We start from the raw sequence: 13,975 nt of genomic DNA, 5'->3' as shown, positions 1-13,975 counted from the left end.
CGTGGTATTCGGTAAGAAAATTCCACACCAAATTTGCATTTTAAAATCCAAAGCTGCATGAACAGATTAATAGCGCGCCATAGCTTTGTCAGCAATTATTTAGGCTTTCAAATTCGTAATTTCTGCTCATTGTAGTTGCATGGGAATACCATTTCAAGATAGAAAATAGTATATTCTTCAATTTTACATAAGTTTTGAGTAACTACAAGTGATAGAAAATTATTTTTTGGCGTTTTTCTTAACGTGCGTTATGCGCGTTTTAATGGTATGGAATTCATAACCAGCGTCAGCAAGCATCAATCATAGGAGGCTGTGATCATTATATTTTGACACTTCAAAACATCAAAAAAAAACTCGCGTTTTGTTACAATAAATAATATTGCACAGTCAGTAAAACCAATAAAATTCTTTGTTTAAAAAATGAATCGATTTGAAAATCATACAATATGCAAAATATGCGTGAAATTATCTGATGTAAAGATCAATCATCGTACCATGGCTTATTTATTTGAATTAATAGAGGATTGTGGTTTCAACTTGAAGAAAGAAAATCTGTTCCAAATTGTCCACGAATATTTGCGTCTAAACTACGCAAAATTGAAAGTACTGAATGGGAAAAAGGTAAATAAATTAGTGTCTAAATATTATATATATTTTATTAGACATAGAAACTTAATTGAAAACATTCAAAGTCCTGCATTTTTGCCATTAAGAAGAGAGGAGGTGTCCGAAGAATATAGAAAACATCTTAGCTTTGTAACTAAAATGAATCAAAACTAAATTATGTAAACAAATAAAAACCAGTCTGTCAAAAATGTTCTGTTATTGTAAACGTCAAAAAATTTCCACTATAATTCGCTGTTGGGTAGCCCACGAGCAAAAAATTTCCGATAAAATACCTCCGTTGCCATGGTGATCTGTCAAAATAACTTATTTTGATTGGTTCAAAATTACAGGTGTGGAATTTTCTACAACATATACTTATCAGTATAATTTTAATCTGATTGGACAGAATTAAACACGTGATCAAATATCTTACTATACGATTGGAAGTTAAAATCATCAAAAAATAATCAGTATAATACGTAGGCAACTGTTAATGAAGGATTGTAATTTCTGAAAGAATTGTTTATGGTGTTTCCATGTTTCTGCTTCATATAACAAGACAGACTTTACATTAGTTTCAAATAATCGTAGCTTTGTTCTTCTGCTGATGTTTGTCGAGGAGTAAAGCGTGTTTCTTGCGTAAAGAGTTGAAAGCGTTTTGTGCCAAGCTTATTCTTTGTGTTATGTCGTTTTTTGTGCCTCCTCTTGTGTTTACCAGATTGTCCAAATAACAGAAATCTTTTACTTCTTCTATTTGTTTCCCTTCTACATATATTGTTTCTGTTCGTTGCCCCATTTGATAATATTTTCTTTTATTGGGATATATTTTTAAGCTGTTTATTTTGCTATGTTTTTCAATCTGGTAATTTTGTTTTGCATGTGCTGCCTGTTTGACGTTTGATGTTATGAAGCATAATATGTCGTGTAAAATTACATAAACAAGAATCATTTCATAAAACAGGTAGATCCCTTATTTATGGCATTTCACACCTCCAACAATAGCACCCAGCTGAGCTGAAAGTAGAGCTCATATATAGCTGCTACCACTCTATATGTTACACAGGTGGGGTAAAGTACAATTAACGTCATGCAAGTGATCATAATCATATATCTCCAAGTGGAGCAAAGAGCATAAGAAATGATGGTGAGGTTGCTAGTCCCACGCATCATCTGTTGAGTTTCGTCCAATTTTGTTTACTAGTTTTCTCCATTCTCTTCTGTTTTTTGCTATCTTTTTTGCATCGTTCCATGTTCAATTATTGTCTTTAGGTTATTTCTCTATTGTTCTTTTCCACGTATAAGATGGTCTACCCTTTTTTTTTACCTTGAGAATTGTTATGTAGAGCTTATCTAGCAATATTTGTTGCTGATTTTCGTAAGGTGTGTCCTATCCAATTCCATTTACGTTTTTTATTGTATGTTCTATCCTTTCTTCATTTGCTATTCTCCACAATTATTCATTAGTAGTTTTGTTTGGCCAAAATATTCTCGGGTATAATATCACAAGAGAGTGAGAATAAATTGAAAATAATGCGACAGGTTTTCGAAAATTTGTTGTCTGGCAATAGACAAGAGAGCCCTGCATAGACACGAGAGCCCGCAGGGCTCGAGTGGCTATTTCACAGTGACAACAAATTTGAGTAAAAATGAAGCATTATTTATTTATTTATTCTTACTGTCGTGTGATATTCGTAAGATTATTTTTTAATACGTATATTATCGATATTTTCTTAAATGTGACAGTTGTCAAAAGTAGGAAACTGGTTGCCATTAAACAGAAACAATCTATTTAAAAAAATTTCATCGGAAATTTTCTACGAAATATAATTATCAGTATAATTTTAATCTGATTGGACAGAATTAAACACGTGATCAAATATCTTACTATACGACTGGAAGTTAAAATCATCAAAAAATAATCAGTATAATACGTAGGCACCTGTTAATGAAGGATTGTATTCTCTGAAAGAATTGTTTATGGTGTTTCCATGTTTCTGCTTCATATAACGAGACAGACTTTACATTAGTTTCAGATAATCGTAGCTTTGTTCTTCTGCTGATGTTTGTCGAGTAGTAAAGTTTGTTTCTTGCGTAAAGAGTTGAAAGCGTTTTGGGCCAAGCTTATTCTGTGTGTTATGTCATTTTTTGTGCCTCCTATTGTGTTTACCAGATGGTCCAAATAACAGAAATCCTTTACTTCTTCTATTTGTTTCCCTTCTACATATATTGTTTCTGTTCGTTGCCCCATTTGATAATATTTTCTTTTATTGGGATATATTTTTAAGCTGTTTATTTTGCTATGTTTTTCAATCTGGTAATTTTGTTTTGCATGTGCTGCCTGTTTGACGTTTGATGTTATGAAGCATAATATGTCGTGTAAAATTACATAAAAAAGAATCATTTCTTAAAACAGGTAGATCCCTTATTTATGGCATTTCACACCTCCAACAATAGCACCCAGCTGAGCTGAAAATAGAGCTCATAGATAGCTGCTACCACTCTATATGTTACACAGGTGGGGTAAGGTACAATTAACGTCATGCAAGTGATCATAATCATACATCTCCAAGTGGAGCAAAGGGCATAAGAAATGATGGTGAGGTTGCTAGTCCCACGCATCATCTGTTGAGTTTCGTTCAATTTTGTTTACTAGTTTTCTCCATTCTCTTCTGTTTTTTGCTATCTTTTTTGCATCGTTCCATGTTCAATTATTTCCTTTAGGTTATTTCTCTATTGTTCTTTTCCACGTATAAGATGGTCTACCCTTTCTTTTTTGCCTTGAGAATTGTTATGTAGAGCTTGTCTAGCAATATTTGTTGCTGATTTTCGTAAGGTGTGTCCTATCAAATTCCATTTACGTTTTTTATTGTATGTGCTATCCTTTCTTCATTTGCTATTCTCCACAATTATTCATTAGTAGTTTTGTTTGGCCAAAATATTCTCGGGTATAATATCACAAGAGAGTGAGAATAAATTGAAAATAATGCGACAGGTTTTCGAAAATTTGTTGTCTGGCAATAGACAAGAGAGCCCTGCATAGACACGAGAGCCCGCAGGGCTCGAGTGGCTATTTCACAGTGACAACTAATTTGAGTAAAAATGAAGCATTATTTTCTTATTTATTCTTACTGTCGTGTGATATTGGTAAGATTATTTTTTAATACGTATATTATCGATATTTTCTTAAATGTGACAGTTGTCAAAAGTAGGAAACTGGTTGCCATTAAACAGAAACAATCTATTTAAAAAAATTTCATCGGTAATTTTCTACGAAATATAATTATCAGTATAATTTTAATCTGTTTGGACAGAATTAAACACGTGATCAAATATCTTACTATACGACTGGAAGTTAAAATCATCAAAAAATAATCAGTATAAAACGTAGGCACCTGTTAATGAAGGATTGTATTCTCTGAAAGAATTGTTTATGGTGTTTTCATGTTTCTGCTTCATATAACGAGACAGACTTTACATTAGTTTCAAATAATCGTAGCTTTGTTCTTCTGCTGATGTTTGTCGAGTAGTAAAGCTTGTTTCTTGCGTAAAGAGTTGAAAGCGTTTTGTGCCAAGCTTATTCTGTGTGTTATGTCGTTTTTTGTGCCTCCTATTGTGTTTACCAGATGGTCCAAATAACAGAAATCTTTTACTTCTTCTATTTGTTTCCCTTCTACATATATTGTTTCTGTTCGTTGCCCCATTTGATAATATTTTCTTTTATTGGGATATATTTTTAAGCTGTTTATTTTGCTATGTTTTTCAATCTGGTAATTTTGTTTTGCATGTGCTGCCTGTTTGACGTTTGATGTTATGAAGCATAATATGTCGTGTAAAATTACATAAACAAGAATCATTTCTTAAAACAGGTAGATCCCTTATTTATGGCATTTCACACCTCCAACAATAGCACCCAGCTGAGCTGAAAATAGAGCTCATAGATAGCTGCTACCACTCTATATGTTACACAGGCGGGGTAAGGTACAATTAACGTCATGCAAGTGATCATAATCATACATCTCCAAGTGGAGCAAAGGGCATAAGAAATGATGGTGAGGTTGCTAGTCCCACGCATCATCTGTTGAGTTTCGTTCAATTTTGTTTACTAGTTTTCTCCATTCTCTTCTGTTTTTTGCTATCTTTTTTGCATCGTTCCATGTTCAATTATTTCCTTTAGGTTATTCCTCTATTGTTCTTTTCCACGTATAAGATGGTCTACCCTTTCTTTTTTGCCTTGAGAATTGTTATGTAGAACTTGTCTAGCAATATTTGTTGCTGATTTTCGTAAGGTGTGTCCTATCCAATTCCATTTACGTTTTTTATTGTATGTTCTATCCTTTCTTCATTTGCTATTCTCCACAATTATTCATTAGTAGTTTTGTTTGGCCAAAATATTCTCGGGTATAATATCACAAGAGAGTGAGAATAAATTGAAAATAATGCGACAGGTTTTGGAAAATTTGTTGTCTGGCAATAGACAAGAGAGCCCTGCATAGACACGAGAGCCCGCAGGGGTCAAGTGGCTATTTCACAGTGACAACAAATTTGAGTAAAAATGAAGCATTATTTTCTTATTTATTCTTACTGTCGTGTGATATTCGTAAGATTATTTTTTAATACGTATATTATCGATATTTTCTTAAATGTGACAGTTGTCAAAAGTAGGAAACTGGTTGCCATTAACAGAAACAATCTATTTAAAAAAATTTCATCGGTAATTTTCTACGAAATATAATTATCAGTATAATTTTAATCTGATTGGACAGAATTAAACACGTGATCAAATATCTTACTATACGACTGGAAGTTAAAATCATCAAAAAATAATCGGTATAATACGTAGGCACCGGTTAATGAAGGATTGTATTCTCTGAAAGAATTGTTTATGGTGTTTCCATGTTTCTGCTTCATATAACGAGACAGACTTTACATTAATTTCAAATAATCGTAGCTTTGTTGTTCTGCTGATGTTTGTCGAGTAGTAAAGCTTGTTTCTTGCGTAAAGAGTTGAAAGCGTTTTGTGCCAAGCTTATTCTGTGTGTTATGTCGTTTTTTGTGCCTCCTATTGTGTTTACCAGATGGTCCAAATAACAGAAATCTTTTACTTCTTCTATTTGTTTCCCTTCTACATATATTGTTTCTGTTCGTTGCCCCATTTGATAATATTTTCTTTTATTGGGATATATTTTTAAGCTGTTTATTTTGCTATGTTTTTCAATCTGGTAATTTTGTTTTGCATGTGCTGCCTGTTTGACGTTTGATGTTATGAAGCATAATATGTCGTGTAAAATTACATAAACAAGAATCATTTCTTAAAACAGGTAGATCCCTTATTTATGGCATTTCACACCTCCAACAATAGCACCCAGGTGAGCTGAAAATAGAGCTCATAGATAGCTGCTACCACTCTATATGTTACACAGGTGGGGTAAGGTACAATTAACGTCATGCAAGTGATCATAATCATACATCTCCAAGTGGAGCAAAGGGCATAAGAAATGATGGTGAGGTTGCTAGTCCCACGCATCATCTGTTGAGTTTCGTCCAATTTTGTTTACTAGTTTTCTCCATTCTCTTCTGTTTTTTGCTATCTTTTTTGCATCGTTCCATGTTCAATTATTTTCTTTAGGTTATTTCTCTATTGTCCTTTTCCACTTATAAGATGGTCTACCCTTTCTTTTTTGCCTTGAGAATTGTTATGTAGAGCTTGTCTAGCAATATTTGTTGCTGATTTTCGTAAGGTGTGTCCTATCCACTTCCATTTACGTTTTTTATTGTATGTTCTATCCTTTCTTCATTTGCTATTCTCCACAATTATTCATTAGTAATTTTGTTTGGCCAAAATATTCTCGGGTATAATATTAGCCCTGTCGCCAGGGGGGGTACAACGGCCTTCTTAATTCAGATGGACTTACCCAAGTTTTTTTTATGTATTTTGGCCCGTAGAACACGAATTTTTTGGGTAACAGTTGATCCGGATGTCGATAAGATTGTTATAAACCAAGAAGTTGAGGAATTACATAACAGCGATTTCTCGCATAACAAAACATTTTTTTGTATTTTTTGGGTCATTCTAACCAAAAAATGTTCCTACAAATTTTTTCGTAGGATGCATAGTTTTCGAGATAAACGCGGTTGAACTTTCAAAAAATAGAAAAATTGCAATTTTTGAACCCGAATAACCTTTGAATAGAAAATAAAATAGCAATTCTGCTTACCGCCTTTAAAAGTTTGAGTCAAATTATATCTGCTTTGAATATTTGCATTGCTAATCATTTATTTTTTTATTGTTAAAAAAAGCTATAAACACATAGTGTTTCCCGTGCCTAATACATGCGTTTTAATGCGTGCTACGTAGAAATAGCCCCACTTGCACTTTTACCTCTTCTACCTACTCGTTCGATTTTAAATGAGAAATCATTGAAAACATCACTCAAGCACTAGGTCTTTGTAGCTTTTTTTAACAATAAAATAATAAATTTGTAGCAATACAAATAATTAAATCCGATATAATTTGACTTGAAGTTTCAAATGCGGTAAGCAGAATTGCTATTTTATTTTTCAATCAAAAGTTATTCGGGTTCAAAAATTGCAATTTTTCGATTTTTTGAAAGTTCAACCGCGTTTATCTCGAAAACTATGCATCCTACGAAAAAATTTGTAGGAACATTTTTTGGTTAGAATGGCCCAAAAAATACAAAAAAATGTTTTGTTTTGCGAGAAATCGCTGTTATATGATTCCTCAACTTCTTGGTTTATAACAATCTTATCGACATCTGGATCAACTGTTACCCAAAAAATTCGTGTTCTACAGGTCAAAATACATAAAAAAAAACTTGGGTAATTCCATCTGAATACAGGAGGCCGTTGTACCCCCCCTGGCGACAGGACTATGTCACAAGAGAGTGAGAATAAATTGAAAATAATGCGACAGTTTTTCGAAAATTTGTTGTCTGGCAATAGACACGAGTGCCCTGCATAGACACGAGAGCCCGCAGGGCTCGAGTGGCTATTTCCCAGTGACAACAAATTTGAGTAAAAATGAAACATTATTTTATTATTTTTTCTTACTGTCGTGTGATATTCGTAAGATTATTTTGAATACGTATATTATAGATATTTTCCTAAATGTGACAGTTGTCAAAACTAGGAAACTGGTTGCAATTAAACAGAAACAATCTACTTAAAAAAATTCTATCGCAAATTTTCTACAGTAGATAATTCTCAGTATAATTTTAACCTGATTGGACAGAATTAAACACGTGATCAAATATCTTACTATACGATTGGAAGTTAAAATCATCAAAAAATATTCGGGTATAATATCACAAGAGAGTTAGAATAAATTGAAAATAATGCGACAGTTTTTCGAAAATTTGTTGTCTGGCAATAGACACGAGAGCCCGCAGAGCTCGAGTGGCTATTGCCCAATGACAACAAATTTGAGTAAAAATGAAGCATTATTATCTTATTTATTCCTACTGTCGTGTGATATTCGTAAAATTATTTTTTAATACGTATATTATGGATATTTTCTTAAATGTGACAGTTGTCAAAACTAGGAAACTGGCATTAAACAGAAACAATCTAATTAAAAAAAATCTATCGGTAATTTTCTACAGTAGATAATTATCAATATAATTTTAATCTAAATGGACAGAATTAAACACGTGATCAAATATCTTACTATACGGTTGGAAGTTAAAATCATCAGAAAATAAATCAGTATAATACGTAGGCACCTGTTAGTGAGGGATTGTATTTTCTGAAAAAATTGTTTATGGTGTTTCCATGTTTCTGCTTCATATAACAGGACATACTTTACATTAGTTTCAAATCATCGTAGCTTTGTTCTTCTGCTGATGTTTTTAGAAGAGTAAAGCGTGTTTCTTGCGTAAAGAGTTGAAAGCGTTTTGCGCCAAGCTTATTCTTTGTGTTATGTCGTTTTCTGTGCCTCCTGTTGTGTTTACCAGATTGTCCAAAGAACAGAAATCTTTTACTTCTTCTATTTGTTTCCCTTCTACATATATTGTTTCTGTTCGTTGCCCCATTTGATAATATTTTCGTTTATTGTGATTTATTTTTAAGCTGTTTTGTTGCTATGTTGTTCAATCTGGTAATTTTGTTTTACATGTGCTGCCTGTTTGATGTTATGAAAAATATGTCGTCAGTAAACTCTAGATCCTCCAGTTTTTTAAATGGTGACCATTGTATACCTGTTTTTTATCTTAAGCTTGTTTCATCATGAAATCTATGACTATTATAAACAAAAAATAGAAACCTTATTTTGTAAAAGGTATATTTAAATATTCAAAAGGTATATTATAACTGCATGTTGCCCAGCAAATTAACAATCGCTGTCTTATTTACAGCCGCACGAAATAGTCCAGTTATTTTATAAAATACATTTATATTCTTAAGATAAGTATAATTATTACATTATTTTATGAAATACGTTTATATCCTCAATAGTTCTTTAGAAATGTTGTTGATGCAATCTTTTTAATCTGTCAAATCGCTATCGCAGAAAATCTGTTGAATCTACTTGTTCTATGTTACTATTTTCAATAAAAAAACTTGGATGCAACTGTCATATATCAAGGTCATCAAAGACGTCTGGCAACGCAGCTGACAGCCAGGTCGGCAGTTTGACTTATGTCACAACTCATGTCATGTCGTATAATTTAAAATGTATAAAACTAATTAAATAAAAAGTAGTTATTAAAGTACAGTGCTTGAGTAAATTAGATTTTCCCGTATACCTAATGTTCAGAACATAACAGCAACGAAGTATTCAGTTGTTAACTCTTGCAATACTACCCTAAGAAATCATATTTATTATAAATATATGACATTTATATTTAACAGCTTTACTATTTTTCTAGAATTTCGTAGAGTGCTCACCTCAATACTGGATAGACTTACTGCTAATTTAACCCGTATTTACTCAGATCAGTGCGCTAATAGAAAATATAGTGTATATAAAATCTTCTAAAGTAGTAAAAACTTCGCGTGTAAAATGGTATATAGTTATTAAAAAACCATTCAAAGGAATTACAAAAATTCCAGAACTTTTACGGTCTTATCAGACTATCATCAGTGAAACATGACTCAGTCGGTCTGCATCAGTCATAGAAATAAGTACCCTACATTTTGCTCTTTAAGTTAATCTTTTAACATTGACCTAGTGTCGTTTCAAAATATAATTATAACATTAAAATCATGTAACGAATGTGGGCTAGTTTCAACTACGAGTATAATGTTTCACTGATGATGGTCTAATAAGGCCGAAAACGTTCTGGAATTTTTGTAATCTATTTAGATGATTTTTTAAAAGGCTTTTAATAAAACATATACTATTTTATACACGAAGTTTTTACTTCTTTTTAAGTTTTTTTAAAATATGGTATACAGGCACCTAGGTACCTACTGGGAGTTTCCCTTTTAATTTTATAATTTATATACAGTGGAACCCCGATAAGTCGGCCCCCGATAACCCGGAAGTCCGGCTAACCCGGACCGATTTTCATCAGACAAACATTTCAACAATAACAATATATGTATTTATATAATATATATAATATTTGAGAGATAATGTGCATTTGTGTAATTTGAACTATACGAAAATAAAAATGACTCATGGCACATGGCTGCAGAGCCACGTTCATTGTTCTCGGATTATCAGAAACAACAGGCGCCTGCAGTATTCCTATATTTATTTCAAACTGTCCTAACATTGTTTAAAAAAGACTAAAAGACTATTTAAAAAATTCTTTTTTAAGCAATGGCCTTAGTTTTCACTGTTCTTAAATAACATAACATCGTTCCGATTGTGACTGTATTGCGTGTAGTACAGAGTCTTGTATTGTTTGCTTCCGTTTGCTTAGGTTTGTGTTTGCGTGTTTTTATTAATTTAGATGTCAGGTACAGTGCATATACACTGGGGTGCAAAATTAACCGGACACCTTAAAAATAGGTTATTTTTGATGTCTCGAATTTCCTAAACCTGTTTTCCGATTTAAGTGATTTTTTAATATATTATAGCCTTATTAGCTAACAATATTGCTGTAATACTATTGTTACTAAACGGGTAAATTTTCATTGTATACCGGGTGCACCAATGACTCTGTGTTTTTTTCTCAAACTTCACATCACCCTGTGAAATATTCTAGCATTTATAAAATACTGAAATTATAACCCAACTATAGATTCATGTTGTCTCAACATTCTGTTTTTTGATTCATTCGCTTATGTTGGACCATAGGTTAGGTACTTTAACAATTACCCATGTTTTTCATGAATACAGGGAGTTTTTAAACAAGCGTGGCAAACTTCAAGAGGTAACTCTACATGAAAAAATAATGATAGTTTGATTTATAAACCTATGTCCTCAAATCCTTCGTTTCTGAGATAGAGGGTGTTGAAATTTTTCTTTCAAACTGATGATTTATTTATTGCTTTAAAACCGCTTGAGATATATGCAAATGAAATTTGGTGGGTTTTAAGCCGTAGTTATTGTACATTTTTTGACATACAAGTAAGAATTTAATATTCACCATTGGCGCGCATACGGGTCATATGAGCGGTTATATTACCGTATGCTTGCCAATGGTGAATATTAAATACTTAATTTTATGTCAAAAAATGTGCAATTACTACGTCTTAAAACCAACCAAATTTCATTTGCATATCTCAACCAGTTTTAAAGCAATAAATAAATCGTCATTTGGCAATACAAATTTCAACACGCCCTATCTCGGAAACGAAGCATTTTCGGATATACCGTTTATAAAGCCAACTCTCATTATTTTTTTATGCAGAATTTTCACCTTAAAGTTGGCCATACTTATTTAAAACACCCTGTATTAATCAAAAACATGGCTAGTTGTTAAAATACCTAACTTTTTTATTATCTAACATAAGCGAATGAATCAAAAAACAAAATGTTGAGAAAACCTGAGGCTATAGTTGGATTTTAGTTTAACTATTTTGTAAATGCTAGAATGTTCCACAGGGTGATGCGAATTTTTAGAAAAAAAAACACAGTTTGATTGGTACACCCGGTATACAATGAAAATTTAACTGTTTAGCAACAATACTCTTATGGCGATATTGTTAAAGAATAAGGCTATAATATATTAAAAAATCACCTAAATCGGACAACAGGTTTAGGAAATTCCAGACATTAAAGTGACCCATTTTTAAGGTGTCCGGTTAATTTTGCACCCCAGTGTATATATTTCATGTTATTTCAATTATAACGGAGTTTATCTGTAAGTATACAGTATTTTATTAATTTTTACCATATTCTCCGGCTAACCCGGATTTCCGATAACCCAGATTGGCCACGGTCCCGATTAATCCGAGTTATAGAAGTTCCACTGTATTAAAATTACATTATTACATAAATATTATTGTGTTTTCAATTTTATCAATCAAAGGCAAAATAAAAATTAAATTAGTTTTTTTTTAAATAACGCGGGCACATAAATTTGATACACCCTGTATATTGAGCTGTAAATATTTATTAGAATTTAGTTTGGATGTAAGTGGATTTCTCTTTTTAATGAGCTTTCCGATGAACCATTAAAGACTTTTGTGAGTAATTAAAGTGAAAAGGACGATGTATTTAGATTTAAAATGAAAATAGATGTTTTATTACGAGAACTATAGAATCCACAGGTAGATGTAATTATCACTTTCTGGGAAAGTGGTTTAAAAAGAAAGTTTGGAATTTAATATCTTTGTTCAACACGAGTAAATGTTGTAGAGTTTCCCCGAAAGTAATTAGGATGGTCGGAATAATTTTGAAAACGAATGTTTGTTTGTCGAATGGAAAATATTGTTTCTGATTCTTGGCAAGTTGGAAGGGGAAAGGTAGTTTGAATGATTGAGAGAGTTTGAAAAAGAAGTCATTATGTTTTTGGCATCGCTGAGGAGTGGTTCGACGTTTTCGTGAATAGATAGTTAGCAAGTACCAGTGGTTGTTTGATAGTGGAGAATAGTTTTGAAAAGTGGAACGAGAGACAGATCAAATTGAGACGAAATACCTCTTAGATTCTGTATTATTGTGAGAAGGAGAGCAGAGAATTTTTGGAGTTTTGTTTGAATCGAGTACGTGTCAAAAGAGGCCCGGCTTGTTGGAGAATTGGTGCTGGTATGCTGATAGTTTTGAAGCTGGAGAACGGAGAGGGCTTTGATGAGTAGCCTTTAACATAGTCAACGAGGGAGAGCTGTTTTGGGTCACGAGAAGACATCAGAGTGAGTGAAGCAAAAGGTCAGTCAATTTATGTGAAAGAGATTTTCATGTTCGGAAACTAAATTTTTGAGTAAAAAGCATATGAATTAAAATTCCAATATTTCAAAAAGTAAATAGTAAATATAGGTAATCTTGCGAATACATAAATTTGTTTTGTTTAGTTTGTTTTACCAAAGTCATCGGGAACAAACCGATAAATTGTTTTTTTTTAACTATAATAAATTTAAATGGTAAAAATTTCATCCGGACATCTGTGTTCACAGGTTCTAGATTTGAGAGATTTTAGAGTATTGATTTTGATAAATAAAAGACAATTCTGTATATTTATTTTAATATTTTGCTTTATTTATTTTCCCTATTTTATCCCGATTAGGATCAACTAAGAGATACTGAACCCACGAGAGAAAATAAGTATAACGTGAGATAATTTAGATTTTTTTTATAGTATAAAAAGGCACCCTAAAATTTTTTATTCATTTTTATGTATGATTTGCAACAATTAAATAATTAATCAAAAATAAATAATAATTAATATAAAATTAACAAGAAGCAGATCATAACAACATGGCGAGCCAACGTAGGACATTAAAGTATCTCTGGTTGTGAATTTGAGGGGAATAGGAAACGGAAAAACAGGTGAAAGAAAATTTATTTGCCCGTCGGAAAAAGTTGATATATTTAAAATTTTTTGAAATATTTGTTTGACTTAATTTTTTATCTAGGTACAATTTTACATATTTATTTTATTTTTGATTGATTTGAATTTTGAAATATTTAAAAATTTGTGGGATAAATTGATTATATTTGGGGAGAGAAAAATTTTCGTCTCGACAGCATACAAGGTATTTTCGAATTTCATATTAGGCGGGGATAAATTTTAACTACATGTCGATAACAACCAGAAGCAAAAGCAAAGAAAACAAAAAACAAGAAGAACATTTGGAACAAGAAGAACATATAGAACAGGAAGACATTTTCGGAACAACAATCATGGCATCAGAACAACAGGAATTATCAGGAATAGATAAATTATTACAACTGATGCAACTCCAGTCACAAAAACTGGAACAAAAAATGGATGAAACACAACAAAAAATGGGTCAAAAAATGGAT

The sequence above is a fragment of the Diabrotica virgifera genome, chromosome 5, assembly GCF_917563875.1.
Source record: "Diabrotica virgifera virgifera chromosome 5, PGI_DIABVI_V3a".
Taxonomy (NCBI): domain Eukaryota; kingdom Metazoa; phylum Arthropoda; class Insecta; order Coleoptera; family Chrysomelidae; genus Diabrotica; species Diabrotica virgifera.
The sequence above is the reverse complement of the archived record's forward strand: the minus strand, read 5'-3'. Positions refer to the sequence as shown.